The sequence below is a fragment of the Charadrius vociferus genome, unplaced genomic scaffold, assembly GCF_000708025.1.
Source record: "Charadrius vociferus isolate BGI_N301 unplaced genomic scaffold, ASM70802v2 scaffold1123, whole genome shotgun sequence".
NCBI classification, from domain to species: domain Eukaryota; kingdom Metazoa; phylum Chordata; class Aves; order Charadriiformes; family Charadriidae; genus Charadrius; species Charadrius vociferus.
The window spans coordinates 26,067-36,138 of NW_009647445.1; positions in this window are offsets into that span (position 1 = coordinate 26,067).

Sequence of the window (10,072 nt, forward strand, 5' to 3'; positions counted from 1 at the left end):
AACGAAGAAAAATATGAAGCCAGTACTGGTTGTGTCAGGAGTCCTTTATTGACATCAAAAAGACATTGCCCAGAATAGGGAAACAACAGTGTTAAAAATCAAGATTGGTTTGCAAGGTGAGGCACTTGAGTAAATTGGGGAGTAAAGTACATAGATGTCAGGGATATGGTTAAGACCCTCAATATAGTGTGTTGCCTCAGTTTCTATTCTAAAGAAATATGCAATGTGTACTCAGGCAGGACACAATGGACATTAAGAGATAAAGATCATTACGCAGCCATTACCACCTACAGCTTGCTGTCTCCTGCAGGCCAAATACTTACATATCGATTGTCTGGCACACTCTTCAGAATCCACTCATTTACAGAAACAGTGAAGACTAAACTCAAACAGAGGTATAAATACATCAGCTTATTCAAAAAGTTTTTGAAGCAGACTTCCTTGTTTGGGAGGTCCCTGCCACGCTGTCTGCCTTGGGTCCTGGCTTGTCTCCCTCCTGACGCTGCCTGCCCCTGCTCCTCCCTGCATCATAAAAGAAAAGGATTAGTTATGTATAAACCGCATTGAGAATAATATGCATTTTATAGTATTTTCTGTTTACTTTAATCAACTAAGGAACTGTGGTATGAAGGAAATCACTTCAAATCAGTGACAACAGACACTGACTTGAAAACTGTATTCTAGACTTATCAGTTGTTCATTCTTAGTGGAAGGTCCTTCAATTTTGTTATAAGAGTCAATCAAAATGAAATCTACTAAACTATTTTTATAAGTTATACTAATAATAAAAAGTCTTCTTCCCTATACAAGTGATTAAGTCCTGAAGTCATTTGACAGTTTCTAAGAGCAACTAGTATAAATTATTTTGAACACCACAAACTTAAGGATATGGTAAAAATCTCTCTGCCCAAAGACAGAAAATGTGCAACATCAGGAAGGCTTAAGTGTTGCCTGGAAGACGGCCAAACAAAATGAACAACACAAAATGGGATTACTCTATATAGCAATATTGGCAAAGTAGTTTTGATCCCCCCTAAAAGAACACTAATCAAGACTGAACTCCACTTACTCCATTAAACCTGATTCTTCATTGTTCTTTAGCTCATCAGAAATAGTTCCTTTTTGTCTGAAGCTCCTCTTCTGCACATCAGATGACACCATCTTACTGTAGAACACTGAAGTCCTAAATTCCTTGAAGAATGTGAAGGATCTTCTACCGCATAGCTGACTTCAACTAGAAAACTGCCCAAGTCAAACACAAAAGAGGGGAAATCTTTGTATCAACTAGAGACACTGCTCTGGAGTAGCCAAATTTGGGTCCTGCAAATATCAATTCTTCATTAACTCACTAATGTGAGTCACACTGGAGAACTTAACATCCAGGCAGTGCACCCACAAGGCTTTTTTTTTTTCCCAAGGGATAAACATGTTAGCTCTTCGTTTGAGCCTGTGGGCAGGCTTCAAAAGTGTGGAGGCAGCCTAGCCTTAAGTCAGTTTTGAAAATCTTGGCAGGAATACACAACCACTGCTCTTCATGGGATGATAAGTACAGTGTCACTGTTACCAAAGCCAGAAGAGTTCTGCTATACCACATCAGCACTGGCAGGAGTGGCAGACTGCAAATCTATAACCAATTACGGTATCCCTCCTCCTCTTCTTGCTCTCTTGAGTGAGAGCAAACTAGCTCTTTGTCATTTTATTTCCTGCAGTTTTCAACTGCCTGTGGTAATAGAAGACACAACATGGGACCTTTTCTCAAAATCCCAGGCAGACACATCTTCACAAGGCTCCTCTCATGCAGGGCATGTCTTCATTTCAGCATTCCTCTACCAGACAACTCATTGAATGAGTTCCCTCTTCATCAGTGCTCCAAAACACAGTACGGTAATAAGCGATAGACGGCAAGGCTGTAGCAGAAGGCTCCTGGCCTAAGTTCAGATCTTGTCTTTTTTAGCATGGCTCTGCTGCTGTCCTTCAATACAGCTGCCAGTTTGATCAGGATGTTCAACTAGTTGTGAACTATACCTGGAAATGGAACCAATACTGAAAAGGTATTGAGTATCCTCCCTATACTTCTGTAGGGTGACAGCCAGGCTTGCGGGTGCTCGGTCCCACTCAGCATGTTGGTACTGATGCCTCATACAAATAGTCATATGGTATTTGCCAAAAATGAGGAGATCCAAGCTGACAGCTTCCATGAGAATAAAAATGATGGTCCACCACCTTTCATCTTTTGAAGGCTAATTATAGAAATCACTCCATCTAAAGAGGAACAAAAAAAACCCCAAATGACCGGGAAGAGATACACATCTGTCAACACAACTTCTCCAATGAACAGGGCACAGAAATACCAGCTGTATTGGCATTTGTCTAACCTCCTGCTTTCTTACCAGAGAGTATTTGAGACTTGGCATCAGGCAAGCATCAGTTACCAGGGAGAAATCACTGTTTCTTACATCAGCTTGGATTAAAGACAACTAAACACTGTTGTGTGAGCTGACTCGCCAGGACACAGGAACAACCACAAAACCACATATGAAAGACAAAGAACAAATTTAATCTTAATACCTTGCTAATAAGAGAGTCTCTGCAGTAATGCGTGGGCAGAGGGACACAAGCAGAGGATGGAGGCACCGCAGGGCAGGAGAAAGTCCTTGTTCGCAGCAGCCTGGGAACTCTAACTTGCTGTTCTCACCTGCTTTTCAAGGGTTCAAGCAGGTGTAGTTTTCCACTGTGCTTTTATCTTGAACAACAAGGCAGTGATCTCATGTATGATAGGGAAGGCTATCTTCAACAACAAAGCAGTGATCTCATGTATGATAGGGAAGGTGTCCCCGAGTCCATCCCATGCTCATGTTATCTAAGTGCAGATATTCTACTTGTGCCATGCTCACGTTATTTAAGTGCGGATATTCTACTTGTGAGCACAGAAAGCTGAACAATAATTAGTGTGATGTATTGTTATCCAGCACCCCAGGTGCAAGTCACTTGAGCATGTTTACTATCTTCTTCACCAATCTTCCGTTATTTCCCACAACTGTATAAATTCTGGCATAATACAGTGCAGAGCATTCCAGTCTGGATTTGCACCAGCAGCTGACAAGCTGGAAGAGCTACCTGAAAATTATAAAAGCTATTTGCCCAACCATGGGCAAGGAGCTTACTTAGAATCTTCACTCTCGAAGATGACCATAGACATGTTTTATATGAAAGGGGAAAATAAAAAGAAAGAAAAATTTCCTACAGCTATGCTATCTCTTCACAATTTTAATAAAGAAACTTTTGAAAACCAGGGAGTAGATGTGGTTTACCCACACTGTAAGACCTCCTGCGCTGCAGTTAAATGAACTTTCTTATTTTACAAATACTGAGCTTTCTAACAAACATTGGGGTCCAAAGATATAATCCTTGGCTGTTTCAGAGATTGTAGCAACAGCACCCACCTCCCAAAAACATGAATTTTGGTGTCACCAAACATCCAGTATAATGGTACACATCCCTCTGTTCTTCACAGGCCCCATGAAACAACTCACATTTGCTAACAGTTCCCCTGAGCTTTCATTTAATCAACAGTTCCCATCAACCCCTCTTCCCTGCTCCTCACTGCACACACACTGCTCCTGCACTCTGGGTACGCTGCAGCAGGAGCCTGAAGTGGAGCAGGGAGCTCAGCACAGGAGCAGCACCTTGTGTTTTCTCACCACGTCTCACTCCCAAATCCTTGCTCCACAACAGAGGTCCTTCCAGACTTTCAGACAGGGGCTGTCACAGCCAAGACAGACCTTTAGAAGACCTGGAAGAGACTCCCCCTTCCTGAAGGGAGAAAAAAAGCCTCCAGATAGATATTTTCACTCAAGTGTGGCAGACAATGCTTACAGGTGTTAAAACCTGGTAAGGGCTATCAATCATTCCTGGCTATTAAATTAACAAGAAATCAAGTCTTCAGCCACATGTGCCAGACTAGCAGATGCCACATGGAAATGATTCTCTAATCCCCCCCTTCACAGTGCTATTTTTCACAGCGGAAATCATGTTTCCTCTCACTGGGTATGTGCCTCTGAAGCTGTAGGCACCCTGGCTCCATCAACAGAAGGAGAACATCTGTCCTCATAGCTCAGCCAAGGGCTCAGACTGCATTTCTGGCCCTTTACTTCAATCCTCATCTCTGACCAACTGTTCCATGCAGTGATAGAAATATTCTTCTGTCCCATGCTCCGGACCTTCCACAAACAGTCAAGACAGACAGCAAAGGACAAAGGTCCCACAAAGGTGGTACCGCTTGGTTTCTTTAGCGTAACAGGTACAGTGTGCAGACTGACAGCAGAGTCCTGCTGGTAGAATGGCTTTCATTTTATTTGCCTAAGGCACTGCAGGAGCAACAGACAGCAGTGGACACCGTAGATGGCAAATCATACCCTTTGCCACTTCTTCAGTGTGCGCACACGTGTTTGTTCTATGGCACTGTCACTGCTCTGCCCTAACAGCCAACTTCCATCGAGATATGCGAGAGGAAGAGTTTGGGAACAAACAGGGCATTTGGAGCAGGGAAGCTATTTTCAGTCCATTGCAAGGCTTTCTCTCCCAAAGCGGTGGGAAACACTTCTCTATGTCTGGAAACTGAACCACTACTTTCTACACTGTAGTGGTGTAGAGAGAGGTCCTCAGCATATGCCTTGAGCTCCAGGCTCAAGGCATACGCTGAGGACAGGACAGAAGGACTAACTGCAGCAAACAGAGCCCACCACAAAACTAAATTATCTCTACAAAGCAAGACTACACTGACAAATGCCGTGTGTCTTGCTGCAGCATTTCAACACTGTCAGTAAACTGCTTTCCTCTCAGCTTTCTGCTTGTCATTAGCAGAAATCTCTCCGGCACCAAGTCTGAGGCTGGAATTGTGTAGTTACACACCCTTATCCTCATAACTCATTCAGGGCCCTGGGGATACTGCTATCAGCAGGGACTTCCAGGACTCTCTCGCTACAGATACCATCTTTGACTTACCATGCTGTCCCACTACTAACACCTCTGGGACCCACCTGTCTCTCTTTACTACAGAAATGAGCTGCCCAAATCTGTTCTCTTTCCTAAGGTTTTCTTCTCAGTCTCACAAGCAGCTCTCTGAGGACTTGCACTCATGTAGCATTATTTTCTGTCTAAACCCATGCCATAAAAGTAACATTCAGCATTTATATGTACTCCAAACAAGACTCCACCCTGCCTTTTCAATATTATCATGACCTCTGTCTCCTTCATTGCACAGCAACTTTTTCATGCCTTGAGGCTAAAACAGGTGAGAATTCCTTTTCACTGTGCTTTTAAATTGCTGGCAAAAAGTAATCGCTTCAGGAACCTCTCTGTACTTTGGCTTTTTCCTCACAGTTTTTAAAACTGCTGATTAGGGCTGTTAGTACCAATGGTTTCTTTCATAGTTATCTTAAAAAACTTCTGAACATTCTGCCTCCCTGAAGGCAACTGTGTTGTTGCACTTGGGACAGGAGACCCAACCTGGTGGCATCCAGCCAAGAAGCTTATAATCAGGCCCTCCCTGGAGGTGGGGAGCTGCCTGTCCAGTAGCAGAACAATGGAACAGCCTGGAGAGGGTCTCATGCCATTCACAGGGGTTTTAGGGACAGTAGAAGATCAGCAAGCTCTACGAACCATACTACCTTATTACTTAATGGAGCGAGACAACATTTCAAGCTGAGATAAAGGATGAAGGCTATCCTCTTTCAGTGAAAAATCATGTCAGGACTCTGGACCAGGCTCCAAGATACACATGGATGGTCCTTACTGAAGCTCTTGAAGCAAATAAATGGCTTCCCTGTGGAAACACCATGTCTCTGATATTTCCGTTCAGTAGTACTTAAACTGAACCTGAAGATGTAGCAGCTCCAACAGCACAGGGGCTCTTCTGACCTGAAGAGGGCCTGGAACAAGAGACACAGCAGTTATCACAGTGAAGGGGTTGCACCATATGAATGGGCACAGCCACAACACAACACTGTGGACACTTGTTGCATCAATTAGGTGTATTACAGGGCATTCAGACTGAAAGATATTTGCCAACCAACTCACAATTGAAGGATTAACATGACCAGGACACATTTGTGGACCACCAAATATTACTTGAGTCCAAGTATGTTATCACTCTTGCATTTCTCTGTATGTCCTGTCTCTGGGGCTCCTATCATAATGTCCCGCTTGAAGCTTGTCCCAGTCCTAGAAGTAGTTCCAAAGCAAGTGTACTTTTACAAGCTCAATATTCCCAAGGCAAATACAAAGAACTCAATGCTTTTCTTTTTTTAGAGGAGAAAAAAAAAGAGGATTTGTCAAGATTCTTGAGCTTTACATCTCTGGTACTGTCTTCGTTACCTGTGGCCTTTCCATTGCCAGCTGTTGGGTACAAGGACTGTTTCTCATTAGGTATCTGTACATTGCTAAGTAGAAGCTGTTCTCTTACACGTGTGATATTTTTAGGTGGACTTTTAATATATATTAACTGACTCATCACTACACTACTAAGAATTAAGGGACTTTTTACCATCTTTCACAAAGTGAGTATTTAATTTCCTGCGCCATTTGAAAAGTAATCAGAACCTGTCACAGGCATTTTTATTAACACAACCACAAAATCCACTAAGCAAACACCATGCAAATCTGGAAACCTTAACAACTATTCAACATCCTCCATTTAGACACTTACTCTTATTCTGCTGACAGTAAGGAAGAAATAGATGAAACTTCTGATATAAGCTAAAGAAAGTTACAGAAAAGTTAAGCTGATGTAAAAAAAAGAGATGCTAATTAGCAGAATTATACTGACAATAGAAGTAAACATTGTTACTGAATAGTGAAATAACAAGTCATTAACATGAAATGATCCACAGCCAGCAGAATATCATGGAGGTAAAGCAAATTATGCAGTAATAAATGAGTCAAAATCCTTCACAAGGATGCCTCTGGGTTTTTTTGCCTTTCTATTGCTTGGGTTTGTTTACCAAATTAAAATAAAAATTTTTCTGTAAGTTACTATTAGACAACATCTATTTCTTTGCAAGGTGTAAACTACATAAGAAAAACACATTCCACTGAAGCCTGGCTTTGTAACCTGCTCTTACTCATTTTTCAACTCCTTTCTGAATTAAAAAAGTGCTAAAACAAACCTTTAAAACAAACAATGTAGGCAATTGTCAAGCTGTTCCTGCAAAAAAGGTGAAGAGAAAAATCATATACAAACCTTGTCACTTAAGGTACCCAGATAATACTTAAGAGAAGCAATGAGAATATTTCAAGAGGAGATAATGGAACAGCTAACTGCAGTACAGACTATTTGAATTTTCACTGGTGTAGTGGAAATGCTGTGCTTTAAGGTAAATTCAAGTTTCTCCCTTACAATCAATACACAATATCTATTCATTTAAATACCTTACTGCATTCCCTTTTCTTGGAGGGGGAGGGGGAGCATGCAGTGGTATAGTTGAAGGAGAAAGTCATTCTACCTGTAAAGTAATTGCTCTTAAAAAATTTAGCCCTTCTGTAAAATGAAAGTTTGTGTTATGTTAGCTCTCCTAATTACGCCATCACGATCCAGCTATACACTGCATCAACCTCTCTGAAGGACAGGTAACCATTACCATCCTACCTTCCGTAATATTTGGGAGAGGCGATATCTGTGTATACCTGTAGTTCTTTTAACACTAGAGTAGTCTTTAACAACTAAATTTACACACTGACAATTACATCTGGGTGGAAGAAGAACAACAGCTTTGTCCTGGCTGGGAAGATCTCACACGAAGTCCCTGAAAGAAGGTTGATAATAAGCTCTGTGGTGTTTTGGCTGGAGAAACCCTGTCCGCACATTTCTAGCCTTCTTGCAGTCATCTGCCTTTGCAATGATTTAGTAACAAAACTAAACACCCAACAGTTGCTCATTCTTGTCAGCTACTGACATATTAACATATTTGCAGATCGATGTCCAAAGTCCTGCTAGAAAAGCATCTCGTTTGTGAGGATGCAAAATAAATCCTTCCAGCTACGAATAAAAAGTCTAGTTGTGTCTGCAGACACTGCATCTCAGAGGCCAAAGAGGCCTCAGGAAAGTCTCAATGGAGCATGGAGAAAAGGGTCATCAGCTTTCAGCTCACCCTGGTAAAGTCTCACAGGGTCCATTCTAGCTGGGAACATCAACGGCACTGGTAGGGAGTACACTAGAAGAACTCAACCAGGATAATTTCCATAGCAAAGGAGATGTTTGATAAATATAATATTCGATTTCATTTTGCAGGAATTTCTAACCACAGCCCACCTGTAGTCACAAGTGATCATTCCAAACAAGGGCAGAGAACTTCTGCACTGGGGGAGATGCACTCACAGAGGCAGTTCACCTCAAGAAGAAACCGAGAGCAATCAGAGTCCCACGTTCTCATGACATGCCATGAGGACACTTCCCGATAGAAAATTTCCATATTGGATGTTTTCAGCTAAGAATTTGAAGCCCTCTGAATTTTGCTCAGCTGCTTACTGCTCCAAACACACAGAATAACGTTTCCTACCCTGACTACCCCACACAAGTTCTGCATGTGAGAAAGGCATTTACCTGTTTGCTGAACTCTGCTCTTTCATAGTTAAACTGGAAATTTGGGCTGGAAATTTGCAGATCAACAACCTGACATACTAAGTGCCAGATGGGGGCACTAAGTGATACCTGATACAGAGCCATCAGCTGCACTAAGGAACAGAATTGCAGCCTTAGTAAACATCTCTATAACATCCAGGAGGAAAAAAACACAGTATTTTTACAGAGAAAAGTTTCTCAGCCTGGGTGACCTTCCTGCAGATGCCAAAACATAAATGGGCTTCATGTACTGAAGTCCAAACACATACTGGAGATGTTGGTGGTTTTGTTATACCTGTTTGATTTTTCAAACAGGTTAAGTATGTAATTGAGACTAACTCACAAACACTGGACGAGGTATGCAACAGCACAAGTCCCTTGTCAGCAAAGGAAGTCAGACTGGTTTAAATTAATTGGCTTGCTATAATGCACATTAAAGAAGTAGAAGTCCATTTTAATCCCAACCATAAGCTAGTAGCTATAAGGAATTCACGCAGCAGGTAAAGTGACATAAGGAAAGACATGTAAATACAGAGAACGCAGAATATCTATCAGCAAAAACACAAAAAAAGGAGTAGTTCTCAAAAACAGTTCTACAATCTAATTAAGAATTATTTTCAATCTTCTAAGTAAGCAGAACACTAACTGGCATCTGTTAAGGCTTTACTTTAAGATGCAAATAGTTTATACTCAGGAGTTTCAGGAGATGAAACACTCTGAATCGCGAAGAAAGCTGCTCAGATACATTTTAGAGCAGTGGCACAGGAGTCAAGCACCAGTGTGAGAAGGAGAGCATACCTGAGAACATTCTTTGTCTGAAGGAGTGACATTGTTGACTGCTGGACTTAAGGCATCAAATACAAAAGGACAGAGAAAGCACCAGGCTACAGCAGAGACTGACCTCATTCCAGGAGATTATTTGCTGATTTTATGCAACTGTCTGTGACCAGTCTTAGCCAGCAAGTCCACTCCTTCTGTGAAGCACACTCCTGTTAGCTATGTTCAGGTCTTAGACTAGTCCCAATTCTAGTCTAAGTTCCTCTTATTTCCTCTTGCTTCTCTAGTCGCTTTTACTTATTTCTTTATGCCTTTGATGCTTCTCAGAAATCTGAACATGACTTGCACTGTCAAGTAAAGAAAACTGTTTTCCTCGCAGGAGGAGCTGGTGGTCTCTGCAACCACAGGCATTTCCGCACACCTTTAGCTAGCAGCGCCCTGCGATCTGCTGAGGCACCTAGGGGGTCAAGAGGGCAAAGATAATAATACATTTCTGTCTTTGAGGTGTTTTGTGCCTTTTTCAAGAGTGAGGAGGTGGTTGCACTGGCTCTGCACCCTAAACCAGACAGGTCAGTTTGTGTCACAAGCCTTTTGCTCCTCTCGGTGCCACAATGCAAACCAAAATAACTGTCTGTGCAACAAAGATGCTGCAACAGCACCTCACCTAGTATTTCCTTG